We start from the raw sequence: 16,317 nt of genomic DNA on the forward strand, positions 1-16,317 counted from the left end.
CTGTCTAGATTAGGGGAACACTCGGCACGATTTATGACATGTTGTGGTGTATTCATATCGGTAACTGAGTGGTTTGTGTTATTTCTTGGCTTGTCTATATATTTCCTGTTCATTTCAATAAACTTTCGCTATGGGACAGTGCTTGTTTTGTCTCCTTTCTCGACCCTGTCTTTCACGCTTGTAGATTCACCATGATATGACTGGAGCTTTGATGGTCCTGATTATGCGATCATGACAACCTGTCGAAACTTATGCCTTGGGTTAGAGCAGAGTGTAGGCATACTTATGCGAGTAAAACTTTTAAAAGACCGGTGATTGTAACCTATGTACTGATCTCTCCAATATGAAAGAAGACAAAAATTTGGCAGCAAAATACGAAATTTTTGGTTCTTTCTCTGCTAAAGTTCAACATGAAATCTGAATTTGTTACATCAAAAGGAAAACTAGGGATAAAACAGCAGTAGGTGTGCTCGTAGCAAATAATTATGAAGCAATCAAAAAATTAATTCCCAAACTCTATATTTTTTTCATGTAGGAGGGACCTGTAAACATAAGATATCATATACTCTCAAGAAGGCTTCACGGTGGCATGAGGTTAACTTTTTTAATCTTGCTTTTTCTTCACCCCTGAAGCCAAATTAAGCCTGCAGGATAGCAAATCACGCCAACTCAACGAGCTTTCTAACGTATTTTGAAGTTCGATATTTCGAATCCCGTTGTTGATTAAGGAAACTTAAAGACACAGCTGACCTTCGGTGTTACCAGCCATCAATTTCGCAGTAAAACCTTGCGCCCTAAAACAAAAAATACAAAAGAGTTTATTAGTCACATTTAGTTGATTAATCGTTGAATTGTTTATTCATATGAGGTGCGTAATGTCCGCCTTGCTGAGCAATCCAGTGCAACAGACCACACCGGCGTATCCCTCACAGTTCTTAAAATAAAACCGGTAAATATTTTCAAAAATTCTATCATGCTGTATTCTTCGTGAAGTTAAATAAAGTTTAGATGCTATCTGCGTCCAGTTTCGTTGTGCGCAGTTTTCTTGCTGTGGGTAGGTGCCAACACTCCCGTCAACCAGCTCTATTGTGCAGTTTATATAAACACCGAAACAATATAAGCTCTCAACAAACCGGTCTAAATATACCGATTGAAAGTAAAGAAATTTCAAAATGAACGTCGAAAGCATTAATGCATTTAACCCTGTTTTTATAATAATTTTGAAGTGTGTGTTTTTGCAAATATTGTAAGCACAGTGTCAACCTTCCTCTTAATTTGTACATATTCATCATCATCGTTCATCTTTGTCTGCAGAGAAGCGACCGCCATATTTGTGGGTGGGAATAAACTTCGCTCCTTGCTTAGTCTCACAACATATTGAATACGCAAAAGCCGTTCGAGTTGCTATCTTTTCCGCGTAAGTAAAGTCTAGCTAATCTGAAATTGGCATCATTTAATTGTGGATGATTACGCACACCGGACTTGCTAAAGAAGACTAATATATATAATAAACTTTGAAAACAGCAAAGATATTCAGTGCTGTTTCATTGCGGCGTCTCTCATAGACTGAGTCTCTTTGAGACGTTAAACCCCATAAACCAAAACAAACCAGAATACATGCTGATAACGCACTGACCTATATATGCTGAGTCGAAATGCCACACGCGGTTACGTCTTGCTGCTACACGACTACGGTGTAATAATATATGCACGACTCACCTAAAACGACTGACTGTACGTGAAATCTCAGCCGCATATGTGTGCACCAAGGAATTTATCGCGGAGCAAGTCACAGGAGAGTTAAATATGCATTTATGTATTATTTATTTGAACATATTGCAAACCGTAGCTTTGGCCCAAGCAGGAGGGGCAATGCAATAAAATATAGAAGCCATAAAAACCATCAGCCACAACAGACGCAAGTCGTAAAACAGCACAATAAAGCAAACAAACATCAGAAAAAAAACAAGAGTCGGAGCCATGAAATAAAGCCTTCAAATTCTTCATAAAATATTTGGATTTGCATAAATTCGAAGAAAGACGATTCTATTCTGCGAGAGTATTTGGGAAAAAGCTGTATTTGAAACCGTTGGTCCACGTGATGATGGGGGCTAATGAATGCTCGTGTACACGTCAAATCCTTCTAGTGCATGACAATTTAATACAATCAGGAAAACCTTCTGCCTTCAGATTTCCGGAAATGTAACCGTGGAGAAATATCAGACGGATAACTTTGATTCTTATTGCTAAGGGCTTCTAAATTACACTTTAGAATTAGTGCACAGATTTACCATAAACAAAACGAACGGCTTTCCGCTGTACGCGCTCCAGTTGAGCGATGTCTTCTTTAATATGTGGATCCCACACCGTTGCCGTGGCGAGAATATAGGTACACCCCAGGCCAAAAGTCTTCAGGCCACATAATTCAATTCTAGTGGAATTAATAACGCTTCAGTGCTCCACGAGAAGTAACCTTCTTCTAGCATCTCAAGGCGATTTGGTTTTAATGGTGCCTATAGATGGCTCCACGACGCGGCTCAAGCGGAAATACTTTGGACTGAAGACTTTTTACCAAGACTGTACAAAGATGCCTGTTTGAGTCGTGGACAACCGAAGTAGAGAACACACATTTCATTCTATTTCATATTATTAAATACCTCTTTAAGGGGGGATATTAAGAAATGCAATCAGCAATAAGAAATAAACGCATTGGACACTGAAAGATTTTCAATAGATGATGTTTATTAAAACTGCACAAAAATTGTCATGAGGGTGATAAACTTGATACACACTGGAATTTATAAAATCCAGTTTTCTTGAACACACACGTCGGTCGAAAGCTAGACACTTTGAAATTGAAATAGCGACCTATTGAAATTCTGCTTGATCCAACGACTGCAATAAGAATCAAATTTAGTGTATTCGTTTTGTTTTTAGTACTTTGAGTGGGCGGAGTAATAGTCGTCCGACTTCCAAGGAGAGAAAAACTAACTCAAATCCAAAAGCTATACAGCTTCGAAGATAGTTTCGTTTCCAAGAGCATCGGCGCGATCTGAGAAACGATTAAAAGTTATTGTAGCTCTCTTGTGAGAATTGGCGCCTCTAGGCTCGTTTTAGCTTACTCGAGTTTTCGAGATCTTCTTCCTTCGAGGCAGAAAGAGAACGTTTGTCCGCGCCACCGGTCCGCTGCGCTGACAATCGAATCTGCCCCCCCCCCCCCCCCCCCCCCCCCCCCCCCGGCGCCCAGAGATGCGCCCACCCACCTGGGCCGTTTTCCGAAGGGAACGCCACAAGCGAAAAGCCGGACAGAAACCTATTATGAGGCGTCTTCCCCGTCACCTGATGAAAACTGCAGGACGCCGAGGAAAAACAGGGGCATACAAACGGCGTGTACATTTTTTTCCTCTCTTCTTTCTTTCACTCTATACACGTGTGGGTGTGTGTGAAGAGAGAGATATAGAAAGAGACAGAGAGGTAATTTGAACGATAAAGGAGTTTTTCCCCGAGATTTAAACAGGACGCGATGCTTTTTTTTTTTTAGCGCACAGTTCTCTAAAAATGGGAGCACAAGTAGTTTCCAGGTGAGGGGCTGTGAGGGCGTGTCGATGTTGGATTTTCAATTTTCACCTTTTTTTGTCGCATCTTGCTAACAGAAAAACACAGCGACAAAAAAAAAAAAAGCTAGCTTACCATTAGAGAGAAGCGAAGTCCGTTATACGCTACGAATGCTTCAAAAGCAGACCCATTTTTCCACCTTTCAAGGTTTATTTCGCGAACTGCGTTGGTAGACTCGAATCCTTGCTCTCTTTTTTTACGCCTGCTCTCTTCGGCTACAGATATAGAGGAGATTGGGGCAAAGCGCGACATTTTGTTACTTAGCGCCCTCTAACTTTAAAACAGGCAATTATTTTAACTTGACCTTTAGGCAATATGACCCAGACGATGTCTTCTAAAACTCTTTAAAGTTGATCAGATTGGTCGCTTCTAAAAAGATAAAAAAAATGCGAAGTTAGCCCCGGTGAACGAAAAAGCGCGGAATTCATTTTTCAAAACCGTGCACTTTAATCAACCTGGCGTTCTAGATTAACGAAAGTGTTTAGTTATTAAAATTGCTTATTGCTCTTATATTATGCAAAGTTTAGAAAATTTAGCGCCTCGGGTGATTGAGAGAAAGTTCTTTTAGAAGCAGGCTCAATGTGGGGCAAACGGGACGTTGTAGTGTTCTGGAGGGACTGACAAAAAACTGTAATGGTTTTATTGCTTGTTCTAAGGTTCTACCCGTGTTTCCCCAATCGCTAGGATGGTCTGAACGTACAATAGGAAAACAATGAATGTGTACTAGCGCGCACAAGACATCTAGAAATCTCTGGACAGACGAATGCAAGCACGTGCGATGCCATCAAGCGTTTTGATGTTCCCAAAGGCACCCACCACAGAATAGTCGCGAAAAATTGAAGGGGCTACTTAAGTTCCCCCTTAAGGGTACGACGCGATAGCGCAATGGGTCAATACGCAGAATTAGTCACATTGATAACCCAATTTCTGCAGTTTGCAATATGTATCCTTCCATAATTGACGAAGCTGTAACTTGTAAAACCACTTGTCATTTCAAAAAGAAAATGAAGGTGCTCTTTACGCGTACTACTGGCGCATCAAATACTTGTGATATTTAGTGTTTACAGTGATAGCCTCACTCCTGTCATGTTTTCTTTTGTGTTGCGAACTGTAGCGTTACTGGTCTTTTTCTTTTCTCTTTGTAATCCCATGTGCCTTTATTACCTGTCAACTACTGTGAAAATTGAACTAAAGAGTTTGTTGAGTTTTAATGAATCTGATCACCATTCTGCCTTTGGTGTGTGACCCGGGGTGAGGCCTCGTCAGGAAGAATGCCAGCAGCTTCTTCCTTTTCACCTCGTGGGCATGTACTGTGCATACATGTTCATGTCTGAATAAAATAATTGATTGATTGATTGATTGATTGATTGATTGATTGATTGATTGATTGATTGATTGATTGATTGATTGATTGATTGATTGATTGATTTACATTCAAGGATCCGTGAGAGTCCTCCTACCAGTCCTGGTGCAGCGGTGCAGCGGCTAAGCGATGCGCCGCTGCCCTGAGATGGCAGGTGCTGCCATCGGTGGGCCTTCTGCAACCTAGGTCGCTCTTCCCGAGCGACCAATCATTAATATAACTGCCCCCTTCCACTGTGGGCAGTGTGATCACAATCCGGTGGAGAGATTGTGATGATACAGCAAGGTCACGTGACCTAGGTGACCCACCTGCCTCCTTGGTTGCTTCTCTGAGGATTTTTCGTGCATTTTTAACTCACGGTCAGCGATGCCGACGGCGACGCCGGATTTTCTGCGACACCAGTTCCTTAACGCTGCCGCGTTAAAATGAGCGAACATGAAAGACAGGAACAAAATAGAAAGCCCTGCGAAACCCAGAGACGCGCTCTGTCTGGCAGGCATGAAGAGCTATTTGACACAACACCTTCAGACAACGGAGCAAGATCTGCTCGGTCTAGCCTACTATCATATTCGAAACCTCGCTCTCACGCGCTGCGAATCGAACCAAATCGCACACCCATTCCATACGACTCAGCGAAACCGCAGAAACTGTGACACTAAGACAGAGAAAGAAGCTACGATGAAGTCAGGAAATTAAAAAAAGAAATATCGCGTAGGCAGGCTACATGCAAAGACCGGAGGTGGAATTGCGTAGGCCCTAGTGGGCCATTCAACAAAACAGTGCCTAGTGTTGTCTGAGCACACACCAACATTTCGAAGTTTTAAATCAATTAAATTTTAGTGTTTTCCTCTTCAGCCAACTTTTCACATTTGGCGAGCGTGATTCCAGGACGACAGGGAATAATTCGGCAATAATTGTTTTCTAATATCATGGAATAAAATATAACGGCGCAGATTTGTCAATTTGTGCCACGTTCTGCCCCACTTTCCCTTGTTTTCGTGCAGGGGATGAAGGGCTAACATCTCGCATTTGTTTAGCCGTTACGTATGTGCTAGTAGTCCTTTCCAGATAATGTGCCCTACGCTCCTTCATGGCTTACACTCGCTTCGAACCTTTTTATGCCCACACGCTTCCTGTCCTGTTGACTCGGAAATGCAGTGAGGCACAAGTTTTGTAGTTTTTCTTCAACCCAAACCTTGCGTTTTTGGATCATATCGTTAAAGAGAAGCAGTAAAGTAGTAAATACACAGACGCGAACAAGAAGTTTTTCTGGAATTAGATCGTGAACTGCAAGTCATAATACAAATTTTTTTGCGGGAGCAACGCTTCGTCTGATTCAGCATCACGTCCAAACTCATCCTGCGATGTCAGTAACACCATGTACGACTGCGAGCGACTCACAAAGCCGTCACGTACACTACACCGTGTATACATCCTCATCCAGACGTAAAATCAAAACTGACACGCGCCGCTTCGCCCCACGACTACACTTAAAAAATGTATAAATACTTCCTCTCCGGAATCGACGTGAGCGGCTCGGAAGCGTATACCTGACGTCTCTCCGGGAACTACGCAGGTCCTTGGGTTATCTTAGCGAAACGAGGCGGGCGGCTTCGGCCACGTGGATGGAGCAGAGCGGCCCTCAGCTGAAAAAACAAAGGGCCAAGCCTTAGTTGGGAAGGAACTGGTCCGTGCTTGCGAGAGCCGGGAACCCCGGAGAGATTTAGGAATGGCGAGAGGGGGGGTGGCGGCTAACAGCGGAGTGCTCCAGAGACGGCGAGCGCACCCTCAGGAGCTGGACTGTTGGGGGCCCACTCGTGTGCGCAGCCGGGCGCACTCGCGCACTGGGGGAGGGGGCCCGCCTTCCTCCGCCGCAGCTCGCAGGAGTCGCGTAGGCTGCCCAGGAGCGCTGGAAGCCGGGGCCGCTGGGTGGGGGGCCCGCTGTGCAAACACGCCGCCGGCGCGCGGAGGATGGCCTCGCCGTGCTGCCGCGGACTCGAACGGCAGACGGTCCGCGGCAAATTTGCTTGCTGGGGCGCTCGCGCTCGCGCGCTCGCACACACATACACCCGAACGCACATGGGCTGCTGCTACTGCCCAATGCCTGTCTCTCTCTCTCTCTCTGTGCACCCTTTCCCTCCTCCCTCCATGCATGTTCTGACGCTTGCTGTGTGTGTCTGCAGCCGCTGTTTGCCGGACGCCCTACAGCGTTATTCCATTGGCTGGCAGAGCTGTGCCGCCCGCCCGCGGGCCATCCACGGAATGCTGCGTTCCAAATCAAGCCCCGGGAGCGAGACTTTTGGTGCGGCGGGAGAGCTTGCGAGGCTGTGGGGCACTGCGGTCGGAACGTTGGCTATACTTGGATGAAAATGCTAGAAAGGTTTCATTTTAGCTCTCTGACGTCAATGAGAAAATGAAAAAAAAATAGCGCCATGTATTAATTACGGAGTTCCGGTTATTCTAGCAGCAACTGTTGCTGTTAGGATGCCTTTTATTTAAGGCAATCGACAATAGAACTCTAAATTACAAAAATTACAGCAACAGCAAAAAAATTCGGGGACACTTTGACTGTCTAAAGTGCGTAGAGGCGAAAGCGTTTTCCGCACCACTTTCAGTGCTTCTGTGGCACTGGTGGCGTCACATGTAATTGAGAACTAATTACTAAGTGATGACAAATCACTAATTAATGGTTAATTACTGATTAATACCTGAATACTAATTAACTGCTAATTAAGCTTAAGCTTCGCCTTTAGGAGTGGAACGCGACAGCGTGTTGTAGCGCTGCCAGGGAGTCCACGGAACGCCACCACCCGTTCGGCGCGATGCCTTGCCGTTTCAACGCAACAGTTTTTGAGGAAAGGAAATGGCGCAGTAAATCTCTGTCATCTCGGTGGACACCTGAACCGCACCGTAGAGGAACGGAGGAAGTGGGAGTGAAAGAAGAAAGACGAAGATGGCCCGTAATGAAGAAAATGAAAATTGTATTTGAGGAAAGAAAATTACGCAGTAACTGTCTCACATATCTCGGTGGACACCCGCCAAAATTCAGGGGGGGGGGGGGGCCACTTTTTTGACCTAAAGTGTGGTCACTGATGTGTGGTTAAGATGTTAAGCTTCGCCTCTAAGAGTGGAACACGAGAGCTTCTTGCAACGCTGCCAGGGAGTCCATAGAACGCCATCGCCCATTCGGTTCTACGCCTCGCTCGTCGGTAAATTGGTTTTTGAGGAAAGGAAATGTATTTCTCTCTCATATCTCGGTGGACACCTAAACCTCGCCGGAAGGGAAGGGAGGAGGATGGCAGTGAGCGAAGACACCGTATGCACTAGACGTGCCTTTGTTCTTTCCAAACCATCGAGCTGGCATGGCGAAGTGGATAGCATGCTCGTCTCGCACTCCGAAGACCGGGGTTCGATTCCCGAGCTCGACCAATTTCTTACTAGGTTTTATTTATTTATATGGCCTGACTAGAGAAGTTAATTAGTCTAATTGGGTAATTAAGCAATTAACTAAGCTCAGTCCCACTTACTTGGAGCATCACTATATGGTCCCTTCAATTGGTTGCATGGTTACTAGCCAAAGTACAATTGGCCCCGTTTGAAATTGGCGCACTGTGACGTCACGACCGTTTCGACCAACTGAAAAGCGTGACATTCTCAGTCGACAACTGCTGCTTACAACGATGAGACATTAAAGGCTTTCTCCTTAAAAACGCATTAGAGTCCCCGCTGGCCATTCGCTGAAGGCTAAAAACACAATTCTTTTTTTTTTTTCTATCATGAGTCGCAGTTTTGAAAGTGCTGATTACGACCCCTTGATCAGGCCACATGGAACCAATAATAGTGCACTACCAAGTTTACAAGAAAATTTAGAAAACCGTACCTAACCGTGAATCTGACAAAAAAAAAATCAATAAATACATCGCTCAACCCCCCCCCCCCCCCCCCCCCTTTCTTTCAAGGAGTGAAATCTGCCATGAGTACATCGCACGTATTTTTACACACCGTCAAGGATTCATCAAACGCAACCCGGACATCGAAGTACTCAACGCCAGAAGAATTGGCAAGTCCAGATCTATTCTCATCACCTTTGGAGAGAAAAAGCTTCCCAGACAAGTCTTCTACTGGGGATCAGTGTTCATCGTCTACCCGTACCGAGAGCGGGTAGAGACCTGCTACAACTGCAGGAAGACGGGACACAGGACGGATGTGTGCTATAAGCCATGGGTAAAGCGTTGCCGCAGATGCGGCGAAGACCATCCAGACCCACCGGAGGGAGAACTGCCGACATGCAAGCCCGAATGCATCGTATGCGGGGGGCCACACAACACCGGCAGCCGGAATTGCAAGTATCGGCTGGCAAAGAAAGCACCTTTTAAAGCCAAGAACGACCTGGGGCAACTTGACTCCGGACACCAACCGAGACCGAAGACCAGGGACCACAGCGGCACCCGCCAAGGCCACCGGGGGAGAAGCAGATCGAGCTCCTTCCCACCATTACCGGGGACCGGAGGCGCCAGCTCGGGTCCTGACAGAGAGAGCAGCTCGAGCAGAGGAAGAGGCTCAAGCAAGGACAGAGACGCGGGCAAAAAGGTGAGCTGGCCAGATAAGGCCTCTTCTTGGGAAACCGCTCGGGAGAAGGAACTGGTAGAGCAGCTCGCTAAGAGGGACAGAGAGCTAGACACCTTAAAGAAGGAAATGGCGGAGCTGAGGAAACTCATTCACGCTAACACAAAACAGCCGAAGGTGGTCGAAAAACCTCCTTTGCAACAATCACAAAACGCGAGTCAGGCGCCCCCGCGTGACACATATGAAGGGGGAGACATTCAAAACGCAATGGATACAGACACCAGAGTCCCCTTGAAAAGACCTCTACCCAGAGAGGAAAACACAGACGACAGTACTCCCAAAAAGGCGGCAGAAAGTCCTAACGAGGACGCATCGGCTAAAACCCACATGAACGTTAGGCCGGACATGAACACACTATTGAAGCGGGTTGACGCTCAAGACGCTAGAATTGATGCCCTTACCGCTAGGGTAGACAAAATAGCCGAACGTGCTGACAATCTGACGGCGGAATTCGTCACGTTCAGGGAACGAACCATGGGTTGCTTCCAGCAAATTCTGGAACAACTAGCAAACATAGAAGCCAGGCTTCCCCCTGTTGCCGGCAACACCCTCCCCTCGCTGCAACCGCAGCAGCAGCCTCTATAGGACATCATGGCCCCTAGCCAACAAATTAGAATCTGGCAGTGGAACTGCAGAGGCTTCCAGTCCAAAAGATGGAACCTGCAGGCACATATTCAAAAAAACATAACCACACCGGACGTAATCACGCTGCAGGAGGCAAGCGGCATGGTCAAATTAAATGGCTACGCCGCGTACACCCCGCTAGAAGTGCAAAAAGAGCACAAACCCAAGTCGTTCACGGCCACGCTAGTGCATAGAAATCTAACGGCAACACAACACGCACTCGAAAACACAAGCGAGGACTACGTGATGTTAGAAATAATCCCAAACAGAAAGGGGGACAACAGTCTCTTTATTCTGAATATATACAACTCACCGAAAAACCGGGGCACAGGGCTGGCGGACCTATTACGTAAAGCCATTAGACTATCTTATAAGAAGGGATTAGTAATCACGGGGGACTTCAACGCCCCGCATCCGGCATGGGGATATCGAACGGCCTCCCCTAAGGGAAACAAACTATGGACAGAAATCCAAAACTTAAGGCTCACGCTACTAAACAACCCGCAAGACCCCACGAGGATAGGCAATAGCGTCAGCGTAGACACGTCCCCAGACTTGACGCTAGGCAAAGACCTCGAGGGTGAACGATGGTCAAACACAGGCCACACCTTGGGTAGCGATCACTACATCATAGAGATTGAAACACAAACCAGGCCGATGAAGGGGAAGCTGCGCGAAACGAAGCTGACAGACTGGGACACCCTCCGAAAAGTCCGGGACAGAACCGCTCCGAGGGAGATATCGGATCTAAATCAATGGGTTGAGACACTCAAAAAAGACGTAAACAGTCACACTAGACAGACCCCAACCACCGAACATGACATCACAGACTCGAGGCTAGCCCACATGTGGGAAGCCCACGAGAGCCTCTTGAAGAGGTGGAAAAAACAGAAACACAATAGAAGGCTAAAGAAGAGAATATCGACACTCGAAAAACAGATAGAAGACTACACAAACGAGCTTCAGCGTCAACACTGGGGACAAATTTGCGATGAAATGAATGGAAAGCTAGGGTGCAAGAACACGTGGCATCTTCTTCGCCACTTACTAGACCCAGGACAAACAAAGTCGGCGGCACAAGGGCAGCTTAAACGATTGATTCACAAATACCAGGGAACAGCCGCGGACCTAATAGAGGAACTGAAGAGCAGGTACCTTAACACAGACAAAGGGGGTTCATCTCCAGCTTACCAAGGAGCAGAGAACACACAGCTAGATGAGGACATCTCGATAGCGGAGGTATGGAGAGCAATGAGTCAACTAAGAACCACGTCGGCAGCGGGGGCAGATGGGGTAACCAACAAAATGCTAAGGAACCTAGATCTAGTCTCGGTCACGGCAGTCACAGATTACCTAAATGAGATATGGAAACGAGGTAGTCTACCTTCACAATGGAAACATGCCAAAGTAATCTTTATTCCAAAACCCGGGAAGAAACTTGAAGTGGGCAACCTCAGGCCGATATCGCTAACGTCCTGCCTGGGGAAGCTGATGGAACATGTCATATTAAACAGACTCCAGGAATACGCAGAGGAAAGGGAGGTATTTCCTGAAACGATGCTAGGCTTCAGGAGCAAGTTGTCCACGCAGGACGTCATGCTCCAGCTCAAAGCAGACATCATAGACCCGCCCAACAAAGGGGGCGCCAAAACTATACTGGGCCTAGACCTACATAAAGCCTTCGATAACGTCAAACACGAGGTCATACTAACTAATCTGGCGGAGATTACACCTGGAAAGCGGACCTACGATTACGTAAGGGACTTTCTAACCGGCAGAACCGCAGAAATAAATCTAGGAGATATCCAGTCAGAAACTATTAAGCTGGGAGATAGGGGAACTCCGCAGGGCTCAGTGCTCTCTCCTTTCTTATTCAACCTGGCGTTGAAGAACCTACCGCCGCTATTGAAGACTGTCGAAGGTATAAACCATACGCTATATGCGGATGACATAACAATATGGACGCATACAGGAAACGATGGGGAAATAGAACAAAATCTCCAACACGCGATCGATATTGTCCAGGAATACGCAGAATGGGCAGGACTAAAATGCTCGCCAAGCAAATCCGAACTTCTGGTGATCCGGGGGGCTAGCAAACGCGATACCAACGCAGGAGACATTCACGTACTGGTAAATGAGACTCCGGTAGCCAGAGTTGACAAAATCAGGGTCCTAGGACTTATAATACAGGACAATAGAAAGAACACAGAGACAATAAACAGGCTTAAGTCCACAATTAACATGACAACCAGGCTCATAAGGCGAATAGCTAACAAAAGACGGGGAGTCAAAGAGAAAGATCTCTGCCGAATGGTTCAGGCTTTCGTGATAAGCAGAATAGTTTACGCCGTTCCCTACCTCAAGCTAGGGCTGGCGGAACAGAACAAAATAGATGGGATCATAAGGCAGGCATATAAAGCAGCATTGGGGCTGCCCCACTGCACTCCTACGGAAAGACTTCTTAAACTGGGGATCTACAACACCACCACGGAACTATGCGAGGCACATATATTTGCGCAATTAAGGAGGCTTGCGACCTCACCCCCGGGGAGAAAGATCCTGAGCAACCTAGGATTACATGATAAAATTCCGGAAAGAAACGCGCAGGCAAAATTACAGACCAAAGTTAGAAAATTACTCACTATTAAACCACTTCCAAAAAACATGCACCCTGCTTTTCACGAAGGCAGGAGGAGAGCCAGAGCAAAGGCCCTTGAAGCCAAGCTCGAAGGCTCGGAACACACAACCTATGTAGACGCGGCGGAATACGAAGGAGGCGACTCCTTTGTGGTCGTGGCCGTGAACGACTCGGGTGAAACATTAACGGCCGGTTCGGTCAAAACAAAAAACTCAGGGACAGCGGAGGAGGCGGCTATCGCCATGGCAATGGCCAGCACCAAAGCAGTCACCATAATTAGCGACTCCAAGGTGGCTATCAACAATTTTGCGCGGGGTATGATCTCCCAGGAGGCAGAACGAATATTAAGACATAAAGACTGGGACCAAAGAGAGGTGGAACTAATATGGGTGCCGGCACACTCGGGGAACAGGGGAAACGAGTTGGCTCACAGTATAGCTCGAGGTTATGTCAGCCGAGCAGTGAGCCGGGTCGAGTCCCCAAATTTCACGAGAGATGCATTCATATCATTTCACGAATACACCAATCAGTTTAAACTGGAAAGGAGGATCTATCCGCCACCAGACAAAAAGCTCGACAAAAGCCAGGAGGTAACGTGGCGTCGGCTCCAGACGCGAGCCTTCTTTAGCCCGTCGAGACTAGCACACATGTATCCAACACAATACAACGCTACTTGCAAACAATGCGGCGAGATAGCCGGATATGACCACATTTTATGGAGCTGCAAAAAGGCGCCGCCACCGGCGGACCTACTACCAGTCCCTTCTCTAGAGCGGTGGGAGGCTATACTGGCCAGCTCAGACCCGTTGACGCAAGTCCGGGCCACTGAGTGGGCTCACAAGGTCGCCAAGAGCCATGGGCTCGAAGCCACCTAGTATAATACCCACTAGGGCTCAGTGCTGACAATAAACGTTTTCCAATCCAAATTTACACACCTAAAAAAAAAAAAACAATTACCGGCCCTCCCTACTCAGCAAAAGGGTGCCAGCTGATGATGCGCTTTGTGGAGGAATCTTAAGAGCCGCTGAACTTTCGCTTTTGCTACGATGATCGCATGAGCGTGTTGTCCCCACCGGGGGAATTATCCTCTTAACCCTAACACGGGACAATGTGCACGTTGCCCAACGCTTCAGAATCCAGGACCTTTCCACTGTCAGTAACGCAGATTGCTGCACCGCCTGCCAGGACACCCACGGATGAGAGAGACAAGCCGACTAGGCCGGTGGCGGCATCTGCTGGGATTGAAAGGAACTAGAAACACGGCGATTGCATTTCACAGGCATTCCAACATGTGGCGAATAGCAGATTTATTAACTACATAATCTGTACGTATCAAACTAAGACTTATCACAGAGACAAGCTCTAATGAAGTGCTCTGAAGTACGTTTGACCAGCTATTGTTTGATGTGCGCCGTGATCTAAGAACGTGGGCTTTTCTCGGATTTCGCCCTCATCGAAATGCGGCTGCCGCAACTGATATCGGCCCCTCAAGTCGTGTTTAGCGGCCAGTCACCACAGCCAATGAGCCCCCACTTCGAAAATGAGTTAGAATGCTGACGATTGTACGCCATGTAATTAGATCCACTGTATTGAAGATCATGAGAGATGGTGAGGCGTGTCAAATGAAGTTAACTTTTATGAGTTCTACTATTTGCCTTACCTTTTTCATTTTCAGCTGTAGTTTAAACCTGCACCCATGTCACACCGTAAGAGCTGGCTACGTGCGAATGCTCTGAAACATGATTTTTATGGCACTAACGTTACATGCAGTCCGACGGTGTCCGACTAAATGACGTCACGACTGCTTTGCACTTTCGTCCTATAAGTGTTCACGCTCTTACCGGGAGAGGTTAAATTGTCGTTGTAGTGCATCATGCTAACAGCTCGGCCACTGATACGTAAAGGCATAAGGGAGCATGGCGAGATGGCGCAAGTCGCGTAACCATATATGTTTTGAAAAGTTTGATTTTGGACAAGTTTCTTGGTCACTGAGATAAGTCCGGTTGCAACGCGACGAATTCTCTTCCTTTGAACTAATTACAGACGCTGGCGAACTGCTGTTCATCATCCACGCTCTTCGGAAACCAAATCATTAAAAAGGTGACTGCAAATTATGGCACGCTTTCATTTCCTGAATTTCTAATAAACCCATCCCCAAACCTACGCGCGCTTACTGGGAGACGGAGACGGCCAGCACACCTCCCGAGGCTTGCTTGAGACTGCTCTCTCGGGCGCGCTCTATGGCGACCGCCACTGCGGCGCTGAACTGAGATCACAACCCAAGATGAAGAAACATTTCTTTCTGACAAATAAACGTTTATTCTCTGTATTTCTAGGACGTGAAATGGGACCAGAATTAGGATACCCGCCGCGATGGCTCAGTGGTTAAGGCGCTCGTCTACCGAGCCGGAGTACCCGGCTTCGAACCCGACCGCGGCGGCCGCGTTTCGATGGAGGCGAAAAGCAAAAGGCGCCCTTGTGTTGTGCACGTTAAAGGTCCCCAGGTAGTCGAAATTAATCTGGGGCCCTGCATTACGGCACCTCTTTCTCTCTTCCTTCTATCACTACCTCCGTTATTCTTTCCCTTGCGGAGCGGTTCGGGTGTCCATCTAGATACGTGAAACAGTTACTGCGTCATTTCCTTTCCTCAAAACAAATTTTCCATTTTTTCCAAAATTAGGGGGGGGAGGGGGGGGGGGGGGACTGACGAAAGCAGCTTCATGAGACGTGCTCTGCTTACCTTGTGGTGACAACCCGCTCGCTACGCACGGAATTGATTACTCATCGAAAAAAAAAAAAACTAATGGCGTCGGTTTTTTTGGTTGCAGTCGATAGAAGCCACGAGCAGTAAATAATTATTATTTTTGGATAGTAAATAACGCCATTAATCCAAGAATTCTGAGTGTAATTTCACAGGAAAGTAATATGCAACAAGTAAAATGAGCAGGTTGAACTCGACTTCTCCACAAAGCCACCATCTCCTCATGATCGCATTAGCGCATGATGGTTAGCGCATGATGGCTTCAGTTGTCTATGTGCCAAACAACCCAGTTTGACACACCCCATCCTCTCCCCTGCTTCCGAAGTCTTCAAGTTATATTGCACCGCATAGACTACTAGCTAGTCTCTTATGGTTTGAGATTTAAGATCCCAAAGCGACTCAGGCTGTGAGGACGCCGCAGTGAAGGGCTCCGGATAATTTCTGCCGCCTGGAATTCTTTACCGTGTACTGACATTGCACCGTACACTAGCCTCTAGCATTTCGCCTCCATCGAAATCGAACCGCCGCAACCGGGATCTAACTCACACCTTTCGGATCCGCAGCGGAGCACGATAACCTTAAGCCACCGCGGCGGCTTACTAGCACTCTTAATCGTTGTCTCTTCAGTACGTTATTTTAGTGGCCTGAAGCTTCATGGCACTCCGTGTCTTCTTTCACAACTCTCTG

Source organism: Amblyomma mixtum, chromosome 6 (assembly GCF_055824585.1).
Source record: "Amblyomma mixtum isolate Tamu chromosome 6, ASM5582458v1, whole genome shotgun sequence".
Taxonomy (NCBI): Eukaryota; Metazoa; Arthropoda; class Arachnida; order Ixodida; family Ixodidae; genus Amblyomma; species Amblyomma mixtum.